This window comes from Salvelinus fontinalis, chromosome 41, assembly GCF_029448725.1.
Source record: "Salvelinus fontinalis isolate EN_2023a chromosome 41, ASM2944872v1, whole genome shotgun sequence".
NCBI lineage: Eukaryota > Metazoa > Chordata > Actinopteri > Salmoniformes > Salmonidae > Salvelinus > Salvelinus fontinalis.
In genome coordinates this window covers 16,949,680-16,962,260 of record NC_074705.1, presented here as the reverse complement: position 1 = coordinate 16,962,260, position 12,581 = coordinate 16,949,680, and positions in this window count along the sequence as shown.

Here is a 12,581-nt window from a genome sequence, read left to right as displayed (position 1 = left end):
AATTGTCTGCAAACCCCTGTATATCTTTTTTGGGTACATATACAGTACCAGTCAAAAGTTTGGACACACCAACTCATTCAAAGGTTTTTCTTTATTTTTACTATTTTCTAAGGGTTTCAAAGGTTTTTCTTTATGTTTACTATTTTCTACATTGTAAAATAATAATTAAGACATTAAAACTATGAAATAACACATATGGAATCATGTAGTAACGAAAAAGTGTTAAATAAAGATTCTTCAAAGTAGATACCCTTTGCATTGATGACAGCTTTGCACACTCTAGGCATTCCTAAACCAGCTTCACCTGGAATGCTTTTCCAACAGTCTTGAAGGAGTTCCCACATATGCTGAGCACTTGTTGGCTGCTTTTCCTTCCCTCTGCGGTCCAAGTCATCCCAAACCATCTAATTTGGGTTGAGGTCGGGTAATTGTGGAGGCCAGGTCATCTGATATAGCACTCCATCACTCTCCTTCTTGGTCAAATAGCCCTTACACAGCCTGGAGGTATGTTTTGGGCTGGGAGGCAAACTGCTGAGGGCCCAAAAAGGTGACACTTTTTTGTTGTTGCACTGAAACATGCAAAAAATCTCTGCTAGGGGGAAATGCAGGTTTTAACTAATTAAACAACAAAGAATATGATATACTGTACATGATCTGTCTCTGTGTGTAAAATAAAAAATGGTTAATGTGAACCTAACTCAAAGCTAAAAAATGTAAAGAAAGCAATCTAATGTTATTTGTTGCCTAGACTACTGCAAATGACACTCAAGACTTGAGAAAAAGCATTTATAATAGAACTACACATATAAATATTGCCATTTGGAAAAAAATATCTTGAAGTAGAAATAGAATGAAACAAACAGGCATTCTATTTTTGCTCTATTATAGTGGCCACTATAGACATCGATCAAGTGCACAACGCTACATGTGTGCAAAAATAACGTTCACTGAGTAAAACAATATATAATCCCCCCTCACTCACACACACACACACATTTTAATGTCAAGTTCAACACAACAAAAACAAGCTTTTTGGGCTACACTGCACATTATTACATTGTACACTTTCTGCCTGTGGACATTTGTTCCACAACGTGAAAGTGAGAAAGAGGCAAAGTGTGTGGTGTTCCTTTCACCTCTATAGTGGCATCCAGCTCAAGCCAGGCCCAACTCCAACTACACTTGATCCCTGAATCCACTTGTTTAACAAGCAATGACTCATTTTCACCCGATTCTCTTATTCTGAAAATTAACCACATACCGTAGAGGGAAAACATTAGTTAACAGATAGTGGTTAGTTCCTTAGCTAGTTAACTAGTTAACATTTCACAAGGATTGGCAGGGTCCAGTAAGCAACTAAACCGTTATAAATTGAGGAGCGGCAAGGAGTCGTATACCAGTTAACGCTATAGCGAATTGGTTAGGTTACTAATGTTAGCTCATCTGATGTTGTAACGTTAGCTGTCTGTGTTATTTGCAAGCTAATTTTCACACCAGAAACTAAATTCTTTGATCAGATAAGTTGGCTAATGTTGCTCAACATTTCTCTGGCTAGCTGACGGATAATTCGATCCAGCTAGCAAGATACTTAACAATGCTTATACGTGTTCCGCCACACTTTCTCCCTCGCATTTCCAAATGCCAGTAGTCTTTCGGTTACAGCTCATGAAGTACGCTTCATCACCTTCTCACCCCCGTCTCACTGGAAAGGATTCTCACCTAACCATACCTCTTCCTTATCGTTCAGGGGACGCACTGCGGTAACTGGCAAGCTGACCTTCCAGAGCGCGCGCTGATGCTGTAACTAGTAAGTTGGTTGTATCTTCTCTCTTCAGTTTCGTGCTGCGCTGCATTCTGTTGTTATGTAAACGATTGGCTGAGCCTTGGTTATAGCAGCCAGTATTTCTCCAAATGCACATCACTCATTCGCTTACAGCCAGTAGTGATCCAAACCCCCCTCACCCCCACAAACTTTTCTCATCGGATCTACACGAATCACGTAGGTCACCTATTTTGCTGAAAGTTTTGGGTCATTGTCCTGTTGAAAAACAATTGATAGTCCTACTAAGCGCAGACCAAATGGGATGGCGTATCGCTGCAGAATGCTGTGGTAGCCATCTTGGTTAAGTGTGCCTTGAATTCTAAATAAATCACGGACAGTGTCACCAGTAAAAGACCCCCACTCCATCACACCTCCTCCTCCATGCTTCAGGGTGGGAACTACACATGCAGAGATCATCTGTTCACCTACTCTGTGTCTCACAAAGACATCAGACCAAAGCACAGATTTCCAAGTCTCTTCTTATTATTGGTGTCCTTTAGTAGTAGTTTCTTTGCAGCAATTCAACCATGAAGAACTGATTCACCCATTCTCCTCTGAACAGTTGATGTTGAGATGTGTCTGTAACTTGAACTCTGTGAAGCAGTTATTTGGGATGCAATTTTTGAGGCTGGTAACTCTAATGAACTTATCCTCTGCAGCAGAGGTAACTCTATGTCTTCCTTTCCTGTGGAGGTCCTCATGAGAGCCAGTTTCATTATACTGCTCGTTGCTTTTTGCGACTGCACTTGAAGAAACTTTCAAAGTTATTGAAATTTTCTGGATTGACTGACCTTCATGTCTTAAAGTAATGATGGACTGTCGTTTTTCGTTTCTTGTTTGAGCTGTTCTTGCCATAATAGACTTGGTCTTTTACCAAATAGCGCTATCTTCAGTACCTACCTTGTCACATCACAGCTGATTGGCTTAAATGCATTAAGAAGAAAATAAATTCTACAAATGAACTTTTAACAAGACACACCTGTTCATTGAAATGCATGCCAGGTGCCTACTTCATGAAGCTGGTTGAGAGAATGCCAAGAGTGTACAAAGTTGTCATCAAGGCAAAGGGTGGCTACTTTGAAGAATCTGAAATATAAAATATATTTGTTTAACACTTTTTCAGTTCCTACATGATTCCATATGTGTTATTTCATAGTGTTGATGTCTTCACTGTTATTCAACTGTGTAGAAAATAGGGAAAAAACACAGAATGAGTAGGTGTGTCCAAAGTTTTGACTGGTACTGTATATATATATATATATATTTGTTTTCCCCTAACCCTACCACCCCTCCCCAAATTGGAGTAAACTAATGGACAACAACACTTAGGCTTCTACTTACAGCGTATACATAATGTATACATTTTACAAACACAGTATATTTTACAATAGTTATCTTTTGTCTGTTTTTAGTCCCATCCTTCAGCTACCCTCAACCCCTCCCATCTATCTCTGAAAACCATCCAGTTGTGATTTCTATTTGCCATATATTTGTGTGTATAATATGAATGTTAATAATATTTATATAAATATAATATAAATGCTAATGTGTCACGTTCCTGACCTATTTATGTTAGTTTTTGTGTGTTAGTTGGTCAGGACGTGAGGTTGGGTGGGCATTCTATGTTATCTGTTTCTATGTTGGTTTCGGTTTGCCTGGTATGGCTCTTGATTAGAGGCAGGTGGTTTGCGTTTGCCTCTAATTAAGAGTCATATTTAGGTAGGGCATTCTCACTGTTTGTTTGTGGGTGATTGTCTCCTGTGTCCGTATGTTATGTTCGTACCACATAGGACTGTAGCGTTTGTTTGTTTCGTTTTCGTTTCGATGTCGTCTGTTACCTGTACGTAAGTTTATGTTTAGTTATGTAAGTTTATGTTCAGGTCTCGTCAACGTCGTTTTGTTATTTTGTAGTTTTGCAAGTGTTTGTTTCGTTTCGTGTTTCCATCTTTATCGTTGTTTAATAAAGATGGCTTATTTCCCAAAGCCTGCGTTTTGGTCTGAGGATCCTTCTCTCCTCACCTCATCCGAGGATGAGGAGAGCGACACCCGTTACAGAATCACCCACCAACACGCTAAGACCAAGCGGCAAAGGGAAACTAAACGGAGTAAGGGACAGGAGAGAAAGGATTTCTGGACATGGGAGCAAATAATGAATGGAGAAGGTCCCTGGGCTAAGGCAGGAGAAAATCGCCGTCCCAAAGCTGAGCTGGAGGCACGGAGGAGAGCAGAGGCTACCGAGGAGAGGAACCGGAGCTATGAGGGAACGCGTCTGGCACGGAAGCCAAAAAAGCCCGTGAGTAATTCCCAAAAATTTCTTGGGGGGGGGCTAGGAGATAGTGGGCCAAGGGCAGGTAGGAGACCTGCGCCCACTTCCCAGGCTTACCGTGGAGAGCGGGAGTACGGGCAGGCGCCGTGTTACGCAGTAGAGCGCACGGTGTCTCCTGTACGAGTGCATAGCCCAGTGCGGGTTATTCCACCTCCCCGCACTGGTAGGGCTAGATTGAGTATTGAGCCAGGTGTCATGAGGCCGGCTCAACGCGTCTGGTCTCCAGTGCGTCTCCTCGGGCCGGCATACATGGCACCTGCCTTACGCATGGTTTCCCCGGTTCGTCTACATAGGCCGGTGCGGGTTATTCCACCTCCCCGCACTGGTCGGGCAACCGGGAGTATTCAACCAGGTAAGGTTGGGCAAGCTCAATGCTCAAGAGTGCCAGTACGCCTCCACGGTCCGGTATTTCCGGCACCACCTCCCCGCCCCAGCCTAGTACCTACAGTGTATACACTACGCACTAGGCTACCAGTGCGTATCCTGAGCCCTGTTCCTCCTCCACGCACTCTCCCTGTAGTGCGTGTATCTAGCCCGGTGCCTCCAGTTCCGGCCCCACGCACTAAGCTACCAGTGCGTCTCCAGAGCCCTGAACCCACTGTATCTTCTCCCCCTACTAATCCTGATGTGCTTGTCCTCAGCCCGGTGTCACCAGTGCCGGTACCACGCATCAGGGATAGAGTAGGCTTTGAGAATACAGTGTGCCCTGTCCCTGCTCCCCGCACTAGTAGGAAGGTGCTTGTCATTAGCACGGTGCCTCCAGTTCCGGCACCACGCACCAGGTCTACAGTGCGCCATATCCGGCCAGAGCCATCCGTCTCCCCAGCGCCATCTGAGCCATCCGTCTCCCCAGCGCCATCTGAGCCATCCGTCTCCCCAGCGCCATCTGAGCCATCCGTCTCCCCAGCGCCATCTGAGCCATCCGTCTCCCCAGCGCCGTCTGAGCCATCCGTCTGCCAGGAGCCTGCAAAGCCGCCCGTCTGCCATGAGCCTGCAAAGCCGCCCGTCTGCCATGAGCCTACAGAGCCGTCAGCCAGACAGGAGCCGCTAGAGCCGTCAGCCAGACAGGAGCCGCTAGAGCCGTCAGCCAGACAGGATCTGCCAGAGCCGCCAACCAGACAGGATCTGCCAGAGCCGCCAACCAGACAGGATCTGCCAGAGCCGCCAACCAGACAGGATCTGCCAGAGCCGCCAACCAGACAGGATCTGCCAGAGCCGCCAACCAGACAGGATCTGCCAGAGCCGCCAGCGAGCCATGAGCAGCCAGAGCCGTCAGAGCGCCATGAGCAGCCAGAGCCGTCAGAGCGCCATGAGCGTCGAGAGCCGTCAGCCTGCCATGAGCGTCGAGAGCCGTCAGCCTGCCATGAGCGTCGAGAGCCGTCAGCCTGCCATGAGCGTCGAGAGCCGTCAGCCTGCCATGAGCGTCGAGAGCCGTCAGCCTGCCATGAGCGTCGAGAGCCGTCAGCCAGCCATGAGCATCGAGAGTCGTCAGTCAGCCATGAGCTGCCCTTCAGCCTGAAAAGGCTAGATACCCAGAACTGCCCATCAGTCCAGAGCTGTCTCTCTGTCCGGAGCTGCCTTTCAGTCCGGAGTTGCCCCTCAATCCTGATCTCCCTCTCTATCTTTATCTACCTCTATAGTCTTATCTATCCCTCTGTCTTGGTTTATCTCTCTGTCCCGGTATTGTCATTATTAGATATGTTATTAGGAGGATTTTGTGGGGGAAGTAAGAGGGTGGACATTCTTGAAGGGAGGGGGCTAGGATGGATTATGGTGGGGTGGGAACCGCGCCCGGAGCCTGAGCCACCACCGTGGTTAGATGCCCACCCAGACCCTCCCCTAGACTTTGTGCTGGTGCGTCCGGAGTTCGCACCTTGTGGGGGGGGTACTGTCACGTTCCTGACCTATTTATGTTAGTTTTTGTGTGTTAGTTGGTCAGGACGTGAGGTTGGGTGGGCATTCTATGTTATCTGTTTCTATGTTGGTTTCGGTTTGCCTGGTATGGCTCTTGATTAGAGGCAGGTGGTTTGCGTTTGCCTCTAATTAAGAGTCATATTTAGGTAGGGCATTCTCACTGTTTGTTTGTGGGTGATTGTCTCCTGTGTCCGTATGTTATGTTCGTACCACATAGGACTGTAGCGTTTGTTTGTTTCGTTTTCGTTTCGATGTCGTCTGTTACCTGTACGTAAGTTTATGTTTAGTTATGTAAGTTTATGTTCAGGTCTCGTCAACGTCGTTTTGTTATTTTGTAGTTTTGCAAGTGTTTGTTTCGTTTCGTGTTTCCATCTTTATCGTTGTTTAATAAAGATGGCTTATTTCCCAAAGCCTGCGTTTTGGTCTGAGGATCCTTCTCTCCTCACCTCATCCGAGGATGAGGAGAGCGACACCCGTTACATAATGTGATATACACACAACATCACTTTTGTGATGTTTCACAAAAGTTCTGAACTGTCGTGTCTTTGGCATCATTAAAACTGAAGACTTATCTTTATAAAAAATTCTCTGTAATTATTATTACGTGATTAAACTACTTAATCATGTAATTGTAATTAACTAGGAAGTCGGGGCACCAAGGAAAATATTCAGATTACAAAGTTATAATTTTCCTAATATAACGTTCAGATATTTTAATATCTGATCACTTAGTCTTCTGATTAATGAATTATTTCTTTACCTCACGTTAGTCTCATTCCAAACGTCGTAAATTGTTGGTTATCTACACGAACCCAGTCTTCACTATGAGTCATCCATACATCAATTGTCTTGAAATAATGTATTTACTAAGTAATTCACAGAAATTCATCACACAAACAAACAAAATAGATATGTTTACAAAGAAATGATAGGAGGATGTGCCCTAGTGGGCTAAACCGGTAAGGCAGCTTGTTAGACAGAGTGATAATTCTAACAATTGAAATGCTAATCCTTTGCACATGAACGCTCACTCATTTGGGAACAATTGCAATCAATATATATATTTACGCTCAGTGTGTCGTCGGGATCTCTGTTGAAAAGTTTGTTTCTGTTGGAGAGTCTGTCCGCTCTCTCTCTCTCTCTGTCGTGGTTAGAATGGATAGTTCAGAGTGACATTCATTCATGTCCTTATAGAATAGATGTTTCGGCGGTTGTCGGTCTTCGCGTTCAATGATACCGAATTCCTAGCTGCAGGCTAGTAATTAATATCAAAGAATTGTTCTTATTCTGTCGGTATAGATAGTCTAAGAGTTTAACCACATGGTATGGTTAAAAGATTCAGCCATCTACTCAAACCTTAGCTTATACTCAGGTTTATGGTCTCTACTCAAACCTTGGACCTCTCGTGGTAAGCTGGTCTGCAACCTTTAGCCATCTCGTAATTGAGGTAAGCTCGGTCCCCTCTCAAACCTTGGCCCTCTTGTTATCGAGGTAAGCTCGGTCCCCTCTCAAACCTTGGCCCTCTCGTTATCGAGGTAAGCTGGTCTCCTCTCAAACCTTGGCCCTCTCGTTATCAAGGTAAGCTGGTCTGGTGATAGAAAACCCGGTTGGGCGGTTTATTCGGAAGAGCAGAAAAGGGCCTGTCCCAGGACGCCAGACCACAACTGTGCTCATGGGCGGTCCTCTGATTTAGTTAAACTCCAAAGGGAATTGGAGTTTCCTTCATTAAACATTCCAAAATCACATTACACAATTTCACAAACAGTATCATCCTCACTCATTCATCTTATACAACAATTAGTTGTAAGCCTCATATCTGAGGCTATTGTATAAACAGCGTTATGGTAATGTGGCCGTATTGTCTCTCATGAGTTTCACAAAATTCTACCAAACGGACCAGTTCGTAGCTGGATTCTTCACCGATCTTTTATACATTCTCCAGAACATAAATATTGTTCGGACCTCAAGTTCTGTGAGGTGGAAGAAATTCCTTTGTTCTCTCTATGAAATCTCACTCTCTCTCTATACTGTGGCCATGAGGAGATAATCTCCTCTAGGAATTTATGACCTCTCTGACCACAGCAGCCCGGGTGTAGGAGACAGGAAGGTGGGGGGATTGTGCATAGAAAAGGGCTGGTGCAGAGGGAGGGGGGTAGTGCTCTCTGTACCCAAAGAGGGCAACGTCATGACATACCCCCCTGGTGGTTTGGATCTTGTTTGTCCTGCAAGTTACAAATCAACATAAAATCATGACCACGTGAAGTCCTGTTTGTAGATCATCGTTGCAGTCCCCTCTGGTGTTTGAACTTGATAGGCTTCTCTGAAAGCGGAGCAGTCCACCACAAGGATGGGCCGTGGGTGTCCAGATTTGGGGTTGCCTTTCCGGACCCGTCGTCTGGTGGTCGTCCAGACTGGAAGATCTGGGCAGTAACTTAGGCAGATATTAACAATGCACACATACTCATGAAATATATATAATTACATTCATTCCACAATGAGCGGCGTTGTGGCACAATGTGATGGTTGTATGGGGACTTTGTTTATGGCTCTATCACTTCCTAAGTGTCAAAGGAACTGAACCGAAAAGGAATGAAAGCATAAACAAAAGATATACAAAATATAGTTCTCAAACAAAAATCAACTAATTGGACTGTATTCTATATACGTCCAATGTTCTGGCAAAATGACTATCATGGCATTGTCTCCAATGCAATATCTAGGGGTTTTCCTACTTGGTGTGTTTCTTAGGCACTATCCTAAGTTGATAACTATATGATAAGTCTACAGCTGTAAGGCACTAGTTGAGTGCTGTAGAGTCAAAGGCCTAGAAGTAAATGTTCAACTTTACTAAGGCTGGTATTTTGCTTGGACCCTTAAGTGATCCTAGCATAAATCCTAATTGGATGTTCCATTGTGCATGTGCGTTTATGCTTACACAAGCACACATGTCAGGGGAAGAAAACCAAGTATCTTGGCAGATTGCAACTTGTTCAGAATGAGTCTGACGTAGTCAGGTAATTTTCTGGTCAATGGCTGGAGGTCAGTCAGAATTGGTGTAAAGGGAGTCTGTAGTAGTTTTTCCTACAAGTCACTGTGTCTTTCACTATTGCAGTGGCTATAGGTATGAAGTCTATTTCATAGCTATGTTATCCACGGAGGAGCTAACCTCATGACGGGAGTACTCTTTAAGTATTGGACCAGTCGTACGTGGTGTGATCATGGTTCATGACTTCTAATAATTTTCCTCCTGAATGCAGGATTATATCTATTAGTGACATGTGTGTTAACCGTTGGAAGAGTGCACTGGAGATTCCCTTCCACGTGTTGCACTCTGAGTGACTCCTATGTCGCTGTTGTCAAGGGTAATTTGATTGGTTAGGTCTCCAACCTTCTTACTGATTGTAGCTGGACAGACTGTTGCTGGTATTGGTACTGGTACTCAAGGGGACCAGTTATCCTACCGATTTATTCTGAAATATTATACTTCCGGAACACATGATTGGAGCATTTTACTAGTTGTATTGTAGTTGAACCTACACATGGCAAGGAATGATTTTTGTTGCCATTTGTTTTGGAGGTGGACAAGTCCACTGGACTTCCTTTACGACCAGTGTGGTACACCTCAGTGCTATCTTAGATGTGTTCTAAGATAATCCCTGTCTAGGGGCCTGTCTGCTCCTCACTGTTCTCATAGGGGAGTTTACAACTAGATTTGATTTATGCTCTGGCGGCCTCGTACGGTGTTGTCCGTAGTCTCGACCCCCCCACCGGCCTCGATGAGGCTCATCATGGGTCTGGGCTACTATTCCCCCCCTTTGTGTCTCGGGACCCCCCCACCAGCGGGTGGTGTTGGTGTCTGAGGCGCAAACGAAAAGGTCGGACCCTATGTACGAGTTGTCAGCGGCCGCGTTGTTATGAGAATGGCTGTAACCTTTCAACCAAATCTCCTGGTGTTTGTGCTTCAAAACACTCTGTGGCTGTCGAGGCATGTCAGTCACCACCGCGTCCGCGTGTGGCAACCTCTTTAGTACCTGCGAACTGAGATGAGGATATCGGTCTGTGATATTGCAAAGTGTATCACCAGTGGGAGTCCTCGGGTCAGTTGCTGGACTGACACCATTAGTGTCATTGTAAGGGGTGACAGTCCCCAACAAAGCGGAAGGTGTATCATCGGAAGCAGAGTATACTCTGCGCATCAATGTTTTTCTTGATGAGATGGCCGCAGTGCCTGCGGAAGTGTCTGAAGGGCAAGAGGAGTTCATCTCAACTACCGTATTGCATGACTGCAAGGAGGAGGGAAGTTGCTTATTCACAGAGACAGCTGGCTGGAAATCATGAAAAGAATGGTCAATCAGGTTGGCTGATGGAATGTGTCGAGATATCGTAATATCTCCTTGGATCGGATTCTGCAACAAGAGGTTTCTAAACGCCTTTCTCCCAAGGGGTGCTTTCGACAGATACCCCTCATGAATGACTGAGTTGCAGCTAGCGTTAGGGGAAGACAGTGTGGTCAGTGGAGAAGGCCCTGTGGCCTATGACCATACCTGGTTGGTTTTCCAATCCATCAATGGGAGTAATCGATCCATCAAGTCTGCTCCAAGTAGCACGGGTACAGTTTCGAGGCTGGTAACATACACAGGGTGAACGAGCGATACGTCCTTGAAGTGTAGTTTCAGCATGACTCTCAATGTGAGAGGCGAGGTAGTCTGAGTGACCCCTCGAAGTGTAGTGTTGCATTGTTCCACTTTTAACTAACGTTTAGTTGGCTTCAAAGCCCTTTTGAGATCGTCAAACAATGTTTGAGAGATTAGTGATATTGTCGCACCCGAATCAATTAGCGCATGACAAGTTAAGCAGTCCTCCAGGACTGTTTCCAGGTATGGCCGTTTAGATTCGACTTAAGTGGACATATTCCCCACAAAGTGGAGTGGTCGTTTGCAACGACGTGATGTGCCATTTCTGTTCAAGGTGGAAGCAGATTGACTTTTCCAATTTTGAGTGGGCTTGGCTTTAACGAAGCGCTTGACCTTTTTCTTCGCAACCTTTGTGTCACGATCGTCGTCAGGGTGAAAATGACCAGACCAAGGTGCAGCGTGGTGAGCGTACATTTCTTTTTATTTTGAATGTCGCCAACAAAAACAAGAAACAACAAACAAACGAACGTGAAGCTGACTAGGGCTATACAGGCCACTAACACAGACAACTACCCACAACTAAGGTGAAAAAACAGGCTGCCTAAGTATGATTCCCAATCAGAGACAATGATAGACAGCTGTTCCTGATTGAGAACCATACCTGGCCAAAACATAGAAACAGAAAACATAGAAATAAATAAACTAGAATGCCCACCCTAGTCACACCCTGGCCTAACCAAAATAGATAATAAAAGCCTCTCTATGGCGTGACACTTTGTACCAGAGTCTATAGACAAAGCCCGGGGGCTTGTTTCTTGATCAAGCGGGCCCTGGATAGGGTCTTGAATGAGAGCGGGAGAAATTTTTACTTTAACGTCCTTGCTATGGGTGTTAATTCCTGGGGACCTGGTGTCCGGTAATTCCCTGTCTAGTCCTTGTGACTTATCTTTTACCCTTTTCTCAAATTGTTCTTGCTTTAGTTCTTCCGGTAGTGGAACTTCTGGAGAACATTGGTCTACGTTTTGATCGTCCTTCAACCCTTTGTTACCTTTGTACTCTGACACTTTTTGTGGGTTGAGTGCAGGAACGTAGCGACCAGGTTGATTGTAGCAGTAGTCATGTTGATGGTGACGTACTTTACAGTTATTTCGACCGCGGAGGTTATTGGAATCATGGTTTTGTGGTAGAAACTGTTGTTGTGCGTCATCTCTCAACACTCCAATACCTGATAACGCACCCTCTAACTGGAGTGAGTGCTCCTGGTCAAACTTCAAAACCGAGTGGTCAGGGCTCTTAGCGTTGTGAACTTTTAATGCCTCAAAAGCTGTGCTTGCAAGCTCTCTTAGTTGTAAGATAGACAAGCCAACATTGGCGGCAGGGCCCAAGTAGGTAATGAAGATGGGATACATGTTCGACAGGAACATTTGTTTAACCTCTAACGCCTCATAAACCCGGATCCGGGAGCACCCCCATCACAAAAGCTGACTAGCATAGCCTAGCCTAAAGTTACAGGGATATCATAAAATAAAATGTTCATGAAATCACAAGTCCAAGACACCAAATGAAAGATACAGATCTTGTGATTCAAGCCATCATCTCTGATTTTTAAAATGTTTTACAGGGAAGGCACAATATGTAAATCTATTAGCTAACCACGTTAGCAAAAGACAACACTTTTCTTACTCCACCATTTTCTTACTGCATCAGTAGCTATCACAAATTCGACCAAATAAAGATATAAATAGCCACTAACCAAGAAACAACCTCATCAGATGACAGTCTGATAACATATTTATTGTATAGCATAGGTTTTGTTAGAAAAATGTGCATATTTCAGGTAGAAATCATAGTTTACAATTGCAGCCCCATCACAACTCTCACTAAA